The sequence below is a fragment of the Solanum stenotomum genome, chromosome 3 (assembly GCF_019186545.1).
Source record: "Solanum stenotomum isolate F172 chromosome 3, ASM1918654v1, whole genome shotgun sequence".
NCBI lineage: Eukaryota > Viridiplantae > Streptophyta > Magnoliopsida > Solanales > Solanaceae > Solanum > Solanum stenotomum.
The window spans coordinates 19,991,829-20,003,492 of NC_064284.1; the positions used below are offsets into that span (position 1 = coordinate 19,991,829).

At 37.5% G+C, this 11,664-nt stretch overlaps 1 pseudogene; it reads right to left on the reverse strand.

The window, feature by feature from the left end:
* Positions 1 to 7,468: 7,468 nt before the first annotated feature.
* Positions 7,469 to 9,722, reverse strand: LOC125858757 (structural maintenance of chromosomes protein 6B-like; annotated as a pseudogene).
* Between the last annotated feature and the right edge of the window lie 1,942 nt (positions 9,723 to 11,664).

Below are 11,664 nucleotides of genomic sequence, written 5' to 3' on the forward strand. Positions count from 1 at the left end.
GTGTAGGCGTGAAAAAATAAAATTATGAAGTTGAAATTTTTTAAAAAAAACAAACTCAATTTTTTTTTGGGGGAGGGGTGGGTGATCGAGGATCGAGATGAAAAAATAAAAATTTGAAATTGAAAATATTTTTTAAAAATAAACTTAATTTTTTTTCTTTTTGAAGGGGTTTGGGGGGCTGATAGGGGGGCGAGGGTAGTGGGTGGGGGTAAAAAAATAAAAAATTGAAATTAGAAATATCTTTTAAAAACAATTTTTAATAATTTTTTGGGAGGGGGTGGGGGTAGGGGTGAGGATGGGGTAAAAAAATTGAATTTAAAAACATGCTTTAAAATTTTAATTTGTTTTTGGGGGTCGGGGGGCTGGTTTGAGGATAGGGACAAAATAAATTAATTTTTTCAATAAAAAAATAATTGTAATTTGAAGTTGGAAGAGAGTTTTGGAAAATGTTTTTCTTAAGTTTTGAAGGAAAGTTATTTTCTTCATCATTTTCCTTAAATTTGAGGAAAATGAGTTGATTTGAAAAAACATTTTCCAAAATATTTAATCCAACCAAACATGAGAAAATTGAAAAACATTTCTTCATACCAAACACACCCACAGTGTTGGGCAGTGTGCCTGGCACCCTAGTCCAAATCAGGTAGTTTCAGATTACTCCTAGTCTGGCAAATATTATGTCATGTCACTTGAGTAGTAGTAGTTGTTGTTGTTGTTGACGTTGTCTTTACGCCTCCTGATTAGTCTCATGCATACATGGATTTGGTGATCAGAGTAGTGAAGGTGGACCTCCTCCCCCCCACTCTATTGTCTCATTTGAGTTGACCTCAAATCTCAACAGAGTTATTCACCATGGAGAAACTCTTGCAAGATTCAGTACGCTTATGACACTTTCTGTGAAGAGAGTTTGTGCCACTCATCCTCGTAGCATCTTCGAAAGGGTACATTCTTACTTAAGAGCCAAAAAATTCACCAGATGAATCTTGCCGACGTAGATCACGCGAGTCCTCATCGAATATTATTTCTATAATATGATTTGGTTAATTTTCTTCAAATGGATGTAAACATTACTCCATAAAATATGAATGCAAAGCATTACTCCTTATGTAATTTTGCAATCAATCAAATGATGAATGGTTTGTTTCAGTAATCTTTCTGGTATGTTTGTGTCAATACTATTGGAGAGCAAATAGTTAAGCTTTTGAACTTATATTGTGGCGGTTTAAAACAATCATTTTAGTGATTGCGGCGGCGGTGATATTACAATTACAGCAGTTTCCCAAAAAAATATTTTAACATCTGCCATTATTGATCCGTTTTTTTTATAATGATAGACTGATGAGTTGGAAGTGATATGTATGAGAATTTAGTAGCAGAGTCAAATCCATAGACATATTGGAAATGGTCCAAAAATGCCCTCATTTTTTGAACCGATGAGTGGGGATTTGTCATTTCCGGGTTAAGATTGGACCACAATTCATTGTTGAATTTAAGCCGTCGAATCATGTATGAAGAGCAAAGGGTAGCTAGTCTGCTTGTTCTTCTACCAAATGTACAGTAATTTTTAGTACAGTTCTAAAGTTAGTTTGGTTTTGAAATGCAGAAGAAATCTGCTATGTAAGGCTTTAAACTGATATTTAAATGAAAAGCATTTCATCCTTATATGATGGTGTACTTTTTGTCTATACTATTATGCATTTTAGCTGCTATTTATTGGGTTATAGCTGTGATTTTTTGGATTTAAATTCTGCATTTTAATTAGCTGTTGGCTTCCAGTTCAAATTCAAAGATGAAGAAAGTATGAATAAAGTATTATTTGGCACACCATGGTTGTATGATAAATTCCTCCTTAATATACATACCTGGGAACCAGGATTGAAGAGTACTTCTTCAACTTTTAATGTATGTGAGTTATGGGTTGAAGTTTGGAACATCCCTTTACACTGGATGTCAATGGACGTTGGACGCAAAATTGGAAATGCGTTAGGAGGTATCGTGGATATTGTAATCCCTGAAAATGGAAGCAAAGAGGGACAATATATAAGGCTGAAAGCCAGGATGAATATAACTAAGCCACTACCTAGGGGTAAGTTGATCAAGTTAGGATCGGAAACTACGTGGGTTGAAATAAGATATGAAAATCTGCCTTACGTGTGCTATTATTGTGGTCTGCTAGGACATAATGAGAAAACATGTGCCCACAGAGCCAAGGATGTACAGGATGGCACTGTTAAAACTGATCAGTTCGGGATTTGGCTAAAAGCAGAGAACCATGCTCCTCTCTCGGAAAAGCGTAGGCGACAAGGGACAAACAGTACTAATGGAAGTCCAGTGGTTAATGGGAGAAGAGTTGAAAGAATTGTAAACAATTTGCAACACTTGGACAAAGGTGCTGAAGTAGTTCATACACAGGGTCAAAATGAACCAAAAGGGAAGGAAATTATGGGTTTGAGCAGGAAGGACAACAATGTACTAAACAGGGAGGACTTAAACCAAATGCAGCCTATGGAGGTAACAAATAATGGATCACATGAAAAAGAATTTGGTGGTGGAAGAGATAATGCTGGAGAAGATGATTATGTTGGGATTACAACAATCTCAAAACAGGTTTTGAATATGGCTTCGAAGAAGAATGACATGAGTTCACAAACTTCAGCTAACGAGAATATGTTTGACGGCACAACAAGGGGAAATGATAATATTACGCAGATTAACTCGAAGGAAGTGCAAGACAACATACATCAAGTTCTCACAGCTCCTGAAAAGATGGGCGTCCACACCAAAACAACTACTGAACAAGAAGACCCGGACCAGGTATGTACTACTAATCTTATTATATATAGTAGTAAAGACTCATCTCAAGTATTATCATGTGAACCTATAACAGAACAAAATAATCTATCTAAACAAATGAAAGATAATAATAATGAGGGGAGGGAAACGAGAAATTGGAAACGAATGGCCAGACAAGTTGGATGTTCTGTTAGTTTGAAGAATGATACTTCTAATGCAACTCTTGATGAGGGTGCTGTTTTAGCAGAATGTATGCAATATATAAGGGAGAAACGAAAAGGTGATAATGAGTTACTTTCTGGTATACAAACAAAAAAGAATAAAATTGTGGTGGAGCGGGAGGCCAGCCCCAAATGGCTTCCCTCTCCACAATGAGAGCTATTGTATGGAATTGTCGAGGCCTGGGGGGGTCCTTGACAATTCCTTTTTTGAAGGAGACTATGCATCTCCACTCCCCAGATATAATTTTTCTTAGTGAAACCAAAAATAAGGATATTATTGTTAAGCGAGTTCAGAGGCAACTTAGTATGCCTTATGCTACAATTGTGGACCCTGTTGGTTTATCTGGAGGCTTGAGCTTATTTTGGAATGATAAAGTTCAGGTTTGTCAATCTCACACTTCGCATTTTTATGTTGAAACTTTGGTGCATGACCTCTCAACTGATTCTAAATATTGGTGCATCTTTGTGTATTTGAGCACTGATAGAGTTATTCGTAGAGCACAACTAACAGAACTAACGTTAAAATCGGCTAATTGGGGTCCTCTCTGGATCATTGCTGGAGATTTTAATGATATTATGGACAACTCGGAAAAGGTAGGAGGTAGAAGTAGAGAAGTAGCTTCTTTTAAAGACTTCAAGAATTTCTTGTGGAACTTAGGGGCAGTTGATTTAGGATTTAAAGGGAAGCCTTGGACTTGGTGGTGTTTCAGGGAGAATCATGGAATTATCCAAGAGAGATTAGATTGAGCCATTGTATCTCCCGGATGGCGTTTAGAATTCCCTTTGGCCCAAATATTCATTTGAATACTGAGGCTTCAGATCACTCTGCTCTTTTACTAAATATCTATCCTAAGCCTATAAGAAAAAAGTGACGCTTCTATTTTGATAAAAGATGGAGTGAAAAGGATGCAGTGAATAATTTAGTGACAAGGTCTTGGCAAGAACAAGTAGATGGCTTTGAACAATCCAAAGTAAGCTTAAAACTAAAAAAATGTCGTGCCTCATTAATGTCTTGGCTGAGAAGGGGTAAAGGGAACTCAAATCAAAGAATAATTGGGATCAAAAATCAAATTGATAAGCTTAAGAATGATCCTGATCACTTTGACCTCCCTAAACTTCGACTTTTGAGAAAAGAATTAGGTAAAGCTTACAAAGAAGAAGAAGCATACTGGAAACAGAAATCTAGAGCTTTATGGTTGCAAGAGGGGGATAAAAATACCTCCTTTTTCACATGAAAACTATTCAGCGACGAAAATGCAATAGCATCAAAGGTTTTTGCCTAGCTAATGGAAATTGGGTATCAGAACAAGGTGATATTATTAGAGAAGTGGAAGATTATTATAAAAAATTATTTACTACCTCTAGACCAACAAATCTTGATCCCATTTTGAAATTAATCCCGAGATTAGTTGAAGATCTCATCAACCAAAGTCTTACTAGAGAAGTGACAAATGAGGAAGTGAAACATGCGGTTTTTGAGATGCATCTTTTAAAGGCACCATGGATAGATGGAATGACCCCTTTTTTCTTTCAGAATTATTGGAATGTTTTATCTACAGACATTATAGCTGTTGTTAATGTTGGGAAAGACAAGACATATACAAGAATGTCAGACAGGATAGCAGCGGAATAATACCCAAATCTAAACTTTCCCTTTCAATTTGAACCAAGAGAAGACAAACCAAATCAAGCAATGTGAAGAATGGACAGCAAGTATATCAATCAAACTAAAGCAACAAGATAAGAATAACCCAATCACACAAGACACAACGATTTACATGGAAAACTCTTCGATGTGAAGAGTAAAAAACCACAGGACCAAAAGCTCCACTATAAACACCAAGAGTTACAAAATTGTTCTCCAAAATTGGCCACAAAACAAGTGCCAAACAACGAGCAACAACAAATCAAGATTGCACCAAAACTAGAGAATTAAAGAAGAGATTTCACCCAAAAAGGTGCTACTGTTCACGCCCCAAAATCAGAAGTTACAGACCTCCAAATCCGATCTCCACCGTTGAATTGCAAGAACCAGATGCTGAGAACTCCCAGTTCAAATTTTAGCACGATCCAACGGTTAACGAAGCGGAAAAATCTGTCTGAAGCAGACTACCTGAGCAGAAAATTTCCAGAAGCAAAAACGGGATTTTTCTCTTTTTCTCTCAATCTCTAAAACGAAACTCTCTTGATTTTTCTCTCTTGTGTTTCTGAAAATAAGACCAAATAAGCCTTATATATGCCACATAATATTTTGGGTTATGGGCTAAAGTGGACTAGTCCTAATAAGACTTTTATTTATCCACATAGGAAGGGAAAAAAAGATCCTAAACCCAACAGTTAAAAGTTTCTTCCATTTAGGATATCTCTTACCCTCTTGGAATCAAACTCTTATTACTTTAATCCCAAAAGTAAAGAATCCTAGTGTTATTAGCATGTGCTCTACCATATATAAAATTATAACTAAGATTATCGGAGCAAGATTAAAAAAGTATTTGCCTAGTATAATCTCTCATAATCAATATGCCTTTGTAGGGAGTAGACATATTGTTGATAATGTTGTCTTGGCTCATGAGTGTATACATGTGTTGAAAAATAAGAGGAGAGGGAACGATAAATTTATGGCCTTAAAATTAGACATGGCAAAAGCTTACGATAGAGTGGAATGGATATATGTCCAATCTTTACTTTTGAAAATGGGTTTCCATGACACATCCGTTAGCTGGATTATGCAATGTATCACGACACCTACTTACAAGTTTAATATAAATGGTGAAATTGTTGGGGATGTATGACCTAGTAGAGGACTAAGACAAGGTGACCATTTATCCCCATATTTGTTCATATTATGTGCTAAAGGACTTTCCAGGCTTTTGAACCAAGCTGAGGAGCAAGGAGAGTTACATGGAATAAGCCTAAGAAGGGGCGGTCCTACGACATCTTTTCTTTGCTGATGACTCCTTTTTATTTTGTTCAGCTAATACTCAAAGTGCGGTAAAAGTTTCTGAAATTCTAAGAACTTATGAACTTTTCTCAGGCCAGAAAGCTAATTTTGAAAAATCAGCAATATATTTTAGCAAAAATACTATCGAGGAAGAAAAAGATAATATTATAGCGGAGATAGGACAAATACATAGAGATACTTTGGGACTTTATCTAGGATTACCTGCGGTAGTTGGAAGATCAAAGAAGAAAATTCTTGAGTTTATCAAAGAATGAGTTAAAACTAAGATAAAGGGTTGGAAGATTAGTTTTTTAATCCCTGCAGGCAAAGAAGCCATGCTTAAGTCAGTACTTTCTTCTATTCCTTCATATGCATCATCATGTTTTCAATTTCCAGATAACTTAGGAAAGGAGATTACTACCATTTTTTCTGACTTTTGGTGGGGGAAAATGAGGGGAAAAGGAAAATGCACTACGAAAAATGGCAGAAACTTTGTGAGGCAAAGTCCCAAGGGGGCCTTGGTTTTCGAGATCTGAAACTTTTTAACAAGGCCCTATTAGCAAAATTGTATGGAGGATTTTAACCCAAGAGGACTCTTTGCTTCATAGGATGCTAAAAAGTAAATATATTTTCCGAATACTTCTTTTCTAAGTGCAGGATGTCCCTCAACAAGTTCTTGGATTTGGAAAAGTATTATGTGGGGACGAGATTTGTTGCAACAAGTAATTCGATGGAGAGTAGGTTTGGAGTGATCCTTGGATTCCTAATTCGATCGGTTTCAAACCCCTACAAGGACATACACAAATAAATCCACAGTTGAGGGTAAGCGACCTTATAAATCAACACCATCATATATGGAATATCCAAGATCTTCATCACCATTTTGCCCTAATGATATCAACTCTATTTTGTCTATCCCAATATCTAGCGATGGAAATTCTGATGAAGTTATCTGGCATTATACAAATTCAGGAAAGTACGAGGTAAGATCTGGTTATCATCTAGCGAAAAGCCTAGCTAATAGTACTGACCCTAGAACTGAAAAACCTCATGCCAGTGGTCAATCTTTTCCAAAATCTTTTTGGACTTTCTTATGGTCACTTAAAATATAAACCAAATACAAACATTTCCTTAGAAAATGCATTCTTAATGTCCTTCCTGTTAGTGCAAATATTTCTAAGAGATTGCATCAAAATTGTGATGTTTGTAGGGTGTGTGGCTTAGAAATTGAAACGGCTAATCATATGTTTTTCAGGTGCCGAAAAGCACTAGTATGGAAGTTGGCCCCCATTAATTGGCCTAATGTAGAAAATGTTATGAATTTTGCAATATGGTAGAATGACTTATTTTGTAATACATGTCAATATCCAGAATCCATTGAGCTACTAAGATTAAGTGTCTCTCTTTTATGGCAAATGTGGAAAGCGAGAAATTCATTATGATTTAATGGTGGTACATATGAACCTAATGACGTAGTTAATAAGGCTTTATTTGATTTACATTTTTTTTAAAAAAAAAAAACTCAAGTTTTATTGATTTGGTTTGATTTATAAATTTAAAAATCCGACACAAATAATTTGATTTGTTATTTGAAAAACCCAAACAAACCCAGCCATGTACACCCCTACCAAAAACCTCTTTCATAATCATACCAACCTGAAAACCCCAAAAATAACCATATCTCACAAAAAGAAAATACAAAAGCAATCAGGAACGAGGAGCCGCCATTTGCTGCTTCTTTACTCTTTCATCCTGCTTCACCATACTGATGTCATGAGGGGTAATAAATATCCACTGTGATCCTTGTGTCAATGCAAAATCCACGACAGCATCTAGGCTGATTTTTCTGCTAACTGCATCCATAAATACATCAAATTCATCCATTGCTCTAAATGGAGCTTCAGGCATCTCATGAAGAGCAAGTGCAAAGCACAAAGTTGAAAAAGAGCGTTCTCCCCTGAAAGTCCTCGTGTGTCACGAACACTGCTGCTTGATGCATCTTGGGGCATTTTTACCTCTATTGAAAGAGTCTTCTCTTCATGACAAACTTTGATGTGCCCACTGATTCCTTTCTTACCCAAATGGCCGTTAAATTGCCATGTTAACTGGCGCTTCAAAAGAGTAGCATTTCTCTGGAATTTGCTCCATCGTAGCTCGAGGGCTTTATGGCATGCACCTAATTTCTCACGAAATGCTTTGTAGGTTTGCTGCTTTCTTAAAATTTTGCGTTCTTTTTTGTTGTACAACATGCGGAGATCCTCAATGGACTCTGGATGTCTCAGACTCTCTTGCTGAAGTCTTTGACTTAGCCTAGTTAAATGGGCACTTAATTGCTCCGGAGTGCTTCCATCACAGCCACCTACAGTCTCAATTTCACTTTCAGGACAGATGATTGAAGCTTTTTTGTAGCTCTCCCTACGGTTGTGCTCAAGTTCCTGATACTCTGTTTCTGCTCCATTGAGTTGGGAAAGAACTTTCGTACTCATTACACCTTCATAGTGATTCTTCTTCAATTCTGCATCTTTTAGATCTTTATCAATCATCATTAGCTCACGTTCTGCTTCATCCAATGCACCAATTTCCACTTTTGCTGATTCACACAATTTTTCAAAGGATATTTTGACATCATTAGCTTTGTTGTCTGCTTCTTTCAACCTCAGTTGAAGCTTTTCCAATGAATTTTCTCTTTCATGTATCTCATCACGGATTTTCGATAGCTCTACATGAAGCTCATCTACTGTTGATACAGCGGTGGAGCTAGATTCTGCAACATATGACTTTTTAAAATCTTGCAAGCCAAACTCCTTGGACCTCAAAACTCGCTCGGCATCCTGGCGCCTCTTCTTAGCGTTTTGCAGATTATCATGGAGTCCTTGAAGCTCCTCATCGATACTCCTCTTCATACCCTTGCTTTGTCGAGCTTTGTTTTGTGCCTCAAATGCTTCGTTTTCTAGAGTTTTAATTTTATTATCATAAGAACCAGAAAGACGCCCACCTCTCGTATTCTTCATTGGTGGAAGAATAGTTTGGACAGAACCCCGAGAAAACATTTTGTACCCATCAGAAGTGTAAACTTCTTTTAAATTTGAAATCCATTGATCAAAAGCAACTGTTTTTCCAGCATCATAGTCTTTAACTAGAACTTGCCTCTCAGCATTACCCACATAAATCAAGACATTAAGTACGGTAGGATTGTCAGAACGTAGAACAGAAATTGCCGTTGGATGATGAGTCTGGGGAAGCATATGATCGGGAATATGCAACCTTGGTCTAGAGAACTCATAAATGATAATCTGTAAGTGTTTGTAGTTCGCTTCCCTTGCGCATGCTCTTAATAAAAGGGAATCTTTATGATCAGTTACAATAAAAGCATTAAGCACCTTGCCGACGGCACATTCAATAGCAGTACCCCATTTATCACCATCAACCAAGGTCACATGAGCACCTATTGGACCAATCGGCGCCCTGTTGAACTTTCTATGTTGTCTTTCAATTACCTCCAAGAGGCCCATTACTCTACCTCCTCCAAAGGCCGTAACCTTGTTGCTTTGATGAAGTTGAAACTCACGAATGCGAGAGCGGATGTCACGATCCCTCTTGTCATACTCTTCAATCTCATGAACAATTTTGTTTGTCTCATCCTTCGCCTGATTAATTTGATCTATTAAGGTATCTTCTTCATTCCTCAACCTTTGAAATACAACATTGGCACTGTCAATCTCAGCTTGGAACTCCTTCAGTGTAATCAATATCACAACCAAACGAACATTTGTTCATTGCGAGAAAAACAAGACGGATATTCTTTAAGATACCCTATCAAGTCAACTAATTTAATGACTAACATCTAATACGCCATATATCATTCAGATCACCAGAAAGAAAGTTTAAGCAGCTCATTCGAATAAACACACTTAAACATAGGATCGTCCGATTTAGAGAGGAAAGACGAAGAGATTTCAACACCAAAATGATTCTCAAACGCTCCGGAGTACCTGCAGTGGATACATGTTACCACTCTTATCCTGGAAATAGTAAGCGGATGGGAGTTCAACAAAATTCCAGCCGATGACACTCTAGACACCCTTGTAACCATTGTAATTTCCCCTCAACACTTGCATTTACTTAGCTTGTAGACGTAGTTACACAATCAGGTCATTTCATATTTCCATTTTTGACAGAATTTTGTGTTTGACATTATCTTATTAATTTAACGTGCAGGTTTGGAACATTTCAAGGAGAAAAGGGCATATGTAAATGAAGTACTAAGGGTGGTTCAAATTGCGCTGCTATGTACTCAAGAAAAAATCACCTATTATGCGTCCAGATATGTCAAAGCCTCCTTTCATTGATATGGTTCCAAACAACATGGTTCTATTCACCAGCATCATCCCTCTGCATCATCAGTAGATTATTGTAGATATTATGACACACACCAAGATAATGGCTCTCTGCATCCATTGATTCTTATTATGACACGGAAAGTGTTTTTAGGATGACAATGGTACTCTCTTTATGGTCTCTGCAAAGACAGACCTAGCCATTCTATTTCACGAGGAAAATGAAGAATACTTCAGAGCTCCGATCAGACAATTTTGGAGATTCTTATGAAGCCATCCGCCTGTAAAACTTTGTTAAATGTACAAGGTTCAAGCAAGGGATGAGGATAGAAAATACTAAAAAAAAGTATTCATTCCCACAAGATTGAGTGGAATTCACATTCATTCAATCTAGCAGGCAGGTCATTGTCTAGTGGACGTATTTTATTCCTCAACCTCGTGTTTTTTCGTCTCCCTCAATTAAGTAACACCTTAATCAAATGGATAGAGGTCATAGCACACATGATTATAAGAATTTAGGCTATTACAAATTACAACTATCCCACGTAAGAATATCATGCTCAATTTTGGTGTGGCTTAGAGGACAATGAAATGGATGATAACCATGAGGTCTCGGGTTCAAGAGACAAAACCACTAGGTGATTTCTTTTCATCTGTCCTAGCTAGCCTTGGAAGACAGAGTTACACGGTCCATGTTGCTCATGGGAGGTGGCAGGTATCCCGTGAAAATTAGACAACATGCGTGCAAGCTTGCCTGGACACCACAATTATTTTACAAAAAGAATATCAAGCTCTTTGTAATAGTGAATCAGCATCATTCAAAGTATTATCCATTCACTAATTCTTTTAGGGGTCGTTTGGTAGAAAGATTGATAATGCATGAATTAGTAATGTAGGGATTATTTTTTATCAAGTGTTTGGTTCATTATTTCCCACTTAATCTTGTGTGTGGTTTAAAACTCTACAAGAAGCTTCTTTCCAATTATAGCATTATGACATATTTTCATGTTTTCCATTGGTGAGCTTCAATGCATTCCATTGGCCAATATTACTCATCACATTATCCTTTCACATATGACTATTTTCAAAAATGAATTGTTATAGTCCCCAATATTTGTATCGGATGGTTTTGACATTGATACATCACATGTTTTAAATAGCGAGGCACCGTCGTGCCTCGACCCCCCCCCCCCACCCACCGCCCCCCCAAGGCACCATCATGCCTCGAGCCACACCTATCCCCGCCCCGAGGCACCCTCACCTCCTACCCCGAGGCACCATAGTGCCTCGAGGCTCCTCACCCCCTACTCCGAGGCAGTGTAATGCCTCAAGGTCCCCCACCCCCTACCTTGAGGCACCGTCGTGCCTCGAGCCC